This window comes from Coenobita brevimanus, chromosome 67, assembly GCF_032717465.1.
Source record: "Coenobita brevimanus isolate Jiangsu-jjx chromosome 67, ASM3271746v2, whole genome shotgun sequence".
NCBI lineage: Eukaryota > Metazoa > Arthropoda > Malacostraca > Decapoda > Coenobitidae > Coenobita > Coenobita brevimanus.
The window spans coordinates 7700838-7706075 of NC_137020.1; positions in this window are offsets into that span (position 1 = coordinate 7700838).

The following is a 5238-nucleotide window of genomic DNA, read 5'->3' on the forward strand; positions in this document are numbered from 1 at the left end:
TCGTCCAGGACGTCAGAACCCTCGTACCATATCACCCTGGGAGCCGGCACACCTGACCAGAGAAAACTTGATAAAATAATAAAATGTCCTCGGCAAGAAATGATTTCTATACCTGAAAATAAATAATGTTAGTAACAGTATGATTTTCTTCTCTAATATACTATGATATTATTTGTACTGAATTATCAATAACGGTTCTTTTACTCTGCTTTTCTTTTTTTTTCGGAAATTACCTTTCCAAGGGAATGATTTCCCTGTTTCTTCTCAGTGTTGATGATATTCTCATCTTTCTTCTTACCAGTGCTCTTTGTCACGGCCTTGCCTTTGTTTCTCTGCCGACTGGCTTGAAAAGTACTATGCATATATCTGGACCAGGTATCTTGAAACACCATGTTGTTCGATTAAGTCTTTCAGTTTAAATCTATAGCCCCAATGTTGCAAAAACAGTGTCGGTAACCAACAGAAGACGGTCGCAAAACCACCAGGCATAAATAAACCACGAAAGTACAAGCACATGTTCCATTCATCAAAACCAGCAATGGTAAGAAGAGGGTTTGATTCAAATGGATCTTCTAGCTTGTTGCTGAGATTATTACGTTTCATATGCGTTTTTAATCAAGACAAATATATAGGTACTTACGTATAAGAGGCTCTCTGCACCTCGTCAGGGAATAATAATTCAGTGAAAGAATTGTAATCTTTGCCACCATCACCCTATTCCCTCATCTCACTGGGAATAGCAGGTTGCATTATTTTTTTCTCTCTTTCAGCTCCAGGTACTAGTAGTAAGTTTACCACCCCGTATGGTAAATGGTTTCCTGAGCTTTTGGAAACAATTTTGCCTGTCACTCTGTGTTCAGGGAATGCATGGTGGGCGACCCTATGATCACCAAGTAGATGTCTGTGATTATCTTATTTTGAGAATTATGTATTGAAGATCACAGTGATTATTATTAACGACGAAGGTGAGTCCCACTGTGACGTGATGGTGCGAGAAAAGAAACCTGGAATAATTAAGAAGAAAACTTTCCTAGGGGAAATGACAAAGAAAGAAAGAACAATGATGAAAGTATAACAGAACAAGGATGAAATGATGGGTGTTGTGAAGGCCTTAATAAGAATAAGAGGTCTGAACGTGGCAATGCGAGAAAATTCCATGAAGGAGTCTCAGTGATTGCTTTCACGTGTGTGTGTGTGTGTGTGTGTGTGTGTGTGTGTGTGTGTGACCGTGGTCAGGTACGGAAAAGAAAAATCAAGAGTAAGAACAGTGAAAACCGTGTTACTGACGCTTGAATGACGAGTGCAGAAAGTGGGTAGGATAAGGTAAAGTCCAGTTTGTGAAAGATGTGAAGTAAGGAAGTCTACGGACAAAAGCTGTAGAGAGTTCGATCAGAAGGTATAATCATACTGAGAAAGCGATTGTAAAAACAGTGGCGAAAAGGGATATATGTAAACCGTCTAAAGCTATGAGATATAGTAGGCTTGGACAAATTAATATAGAGATGGTAAAAGTGTGTGTGTGTGTGTGTGTGTGTGTGTGTGTGTGTGTGTGTGTGTGTGACAAGGTGGTGTATGGTGGCTAATGATGTCAGTTATGTAACTCGGGATCGAGATAGTTGCAAGGATTTTGTACGGAGCAAAGTATAACAAGTGTCTGGTACCCCGATGACATGATTGTTGTCGGCCGGACTCTGACTGACGGATAAGGTACAGCATGTAAGTCTGGAGGGTTATGCCTGGGAGGACAAATCAGACTTTCAGGGCTTGAATTGTGAATAAGAGTATGGCCGAGTCATTTGTTTATGATCCTGACAAGATATTTGTCTGTCAGTTTTTTTTTTCTTGATTTATGCAACCTACCTCATCCCATTCTTGGATGAAAATGAGATTGGTATATGAAATAAGAAGCATGTTATACTTCCATACATATACATATTTCAGTGGCATGTTTTCTGTTTTATAACTTACAATCTTCATGGCGTGACTATCTATCTATCTATCTATCTATACAATATATACTGTATATTATGTAAGAAGAAAAGACCACATATGCAATACTCATGGGAGGCTTCAATGCAGAAGTTGGGAAATAAAAAAAATAGAGAAGCTTGTATGAGAAAATTTGGAGTGGGAGTAAAGAACGAAAGAGGAGAAATGGTGATAAAATAACATGAGAATAATGAACACATTCTTTCACAAAAGAACAGGGAGAAAGTGGACCTGGAGAAGCCCAAAAGGAGATACTAAGGATAAAATCGACTTCATTATAGCAGATAAGAATAACACGATAACAAATGTCACAGGTATCATCAAAGTAAATATAGGAATTGACAACAGAATGGTGGGTAGCACAGCCAGATTAAATTTCTGTAGTGAAAGAAAGAAGATGATTAGAGATAAAAAGATATGCCCAATAAAAGTAAAAGACAACAAAGCAGCCTTTCAGCTGGAAATAAGGAAAAGATTTCAAGCTCTAAGTAAGGCTGAATGTGACACTGATGAGCTGATTGACAAAATAACGAAAGTGCTAAGAGAATCAGCGGAGGTAGTGGGAAAACCTAATACAACCAAAGCCAAGAAGTATTCAGAAAAGACACTAGAGCTTATGAATGAAGGAAAGGAAATGAAAGTTAAAAAAAAAAAAAAAATGAAATAGAACGAGCGGAATTAAATATGCTTATCAACAAGAGACAAAGAGAAGAAAAAAAAAAGAGAAACATGGATAAGATCACACAAACCATTAAAAAAAAAAAGTCTGAAAAAGGTGGCACTAGGAAAGCAACAAATTACATCACTGAAAGACAAAAATGGTGAAGTCATTAAATGCAGAGATAAGATGGTGCAGAGAATTGAAGGATTATACAAAGAACTGTATGCATCAAATGCACTAGGACCAATAGTAACTTTTCAGTTGACGCAAGTGAAATACCTGAGGTAACACCAGACGAAGTAAATATTTCTCTTTAAAATATTAAAAGAAAGAAAGCTCCCAGAGAATATGGAATTGTGGCAGATTTATTGTTGGATGCAGGAGCAGAAGTACAACACAGGCTTGCTCACCTATTTGCTCAATGTATAAAAAAGAAGAAAATTCCCAAAATATGGTGCAATGCAATAGTTATTTTAGTTTTACCAAAAAGGTGACTCAAAAGGTCTTAGTAACTATCGACCCATTAGCTTATTTTCGGTCATTTATAAACTCTTCACTAAAGTCCTTACGAACAGAATAACAACAAATTTGGAGGAAAACCAACCTCGTGAACAGGCAGGATTCCAAAGCGGGTATTCGATTACTGATCATCTACACAAAATGTTAATTGAGAAAACTACAGAGTATAGTAAACCACTGTGCATAGGTTTTGTTGATTACGAAAAGGCTTTCAACTCAATGGAGCACATAGGAATAATAACCTCATTGCGAAAACAAGGAGTGAATGAGAACATTGTAAAACTGCCTGAACATATACACGAAGAGGGAACTGCTACTGTTAAATTACATCAGGAGTCGGAAAAACATTAAGATAGAGAAGCGTGTGCATCTGGGGGATACTGTACAATTTCACCAAAATTATTAACAGCATGCCTAAAAAGTATTTTCAGAGAGCTAGACTGAGAAAACAAAGGAGTGAACATAGATGGAGAAAAGCTAATCCATTCAAGATTTGCAGATGACATTGTCCTAATCTAAGAAACACCAGAAACATTGCAAGAAATGTTAAATGACCTGAATAAAGTCTCAAAGTAGGGCTAAAGATGAACCGGAGTAAAACCAAAGTAATGTTTAATCCAAAGACACCAAAGAGCATCATCAGAAAAAACGAAGAAATTCTTGCTCAGAGAGCAATGGAAAGGTCAGTGTTGGAAATGTCTTTCAGAGGCAGGAAAGATCAACATAGGTGAGAGAGCAGACTAAAGTCAAAAATACTGTAGAAGTTATAAAAGAACAGAAATGGAGGTGGGCAGGCCACGTTAGAATGAATAAGGGGTAACCGATCAAGAAAGAGACTGACTGACTGGACACCAAGAGTTTGTAAGCGTAACAGAAAAAGGCCAGACAGGAGGTGGAGAGATGAGAGAGAGAAATTTGTAGGGAAAACATGGCAGATTGGCTCAGTCAAGGAATTCGGGAAGATGGTTGAGAGAGGCCTATGTTCAGCAGTGGACTTGTAATGGCTGATATATATATATATATATATATATATATATATATATATATATATATATATATATATATATATATCATCATCATCATCATCGGCCATCACAAGTCCACTGTGATGGCCGATGGACTTGTGATGGCAGTGGACTTGTAATGGCTGATATATATATATATATATATATATATATATCATCATCATCATCATCGGCCATCACAAGTCCACTGCTGAACAAAGGCCTTCCCCAACCTTATCCACGAATTCCTTGACTGATTCAATCTATGCCACGTTTTTCCTGCAAATTTCTCTATCTCATCCCCCCACCTCCTGTCTGGCCTTTTTCTGCTTCGCTTACATTCTCTTGGTGTCCAGTCAGTCAACCTCTTTCTCCATCGATTATCCTTTATTCTTGCTACATGGCCTGTCCACCTCCATTTCTGTTGTTTTATAACGTCTATAATATCTTTGACTTTACTCTGCTGTCTCACCCAAGTTGATCTTTTCCTGTCTCTTAAAGATATTCCCAACATGGCGTCAATTCACCCAGCCTCAGAGTCCCCGGGGGGGGGGGGACCATAAATGCCCCCGCCATCTGCCCCTCTCCCGGTGACGACTCGAGGTGCCTGGAACCACTGTCTGACTCTCTTCTTCTTCATTTCTGCAACATTCGCGGCCTTTCATCTAACTTTCGCTCTGTTGAGCACCACCTCTCCTCCTCTAAACCTCACCTTCTTTTTCTAACGGAGACTCAGCTGTCTGAGGCAACTGACAGCAAACCCTTTTCTGTATCCTCCTACTTTCTCTATACTCATTGCAAAGCCAAAGGTGGCTGTTGTGTATACATACGCAACGACTTATCTTGGTCTCGTGTTCCTGAACTTGATTCTTCTGAATTCTCCACACTCTGGCTTCGGCTTTCCTGTCATTCTCTGACTAAATATATCTGTGCTGTTTACTTATCCCCTAATTCTACTGACTATCAAAAATTCTTCGACTATCTTACTTCTACGATGGAACTCATTCTGTCCATTTCTCCTTTCTCTGAAATCTCCATTCTTGGAGATTTCAATGTTCACCTCCA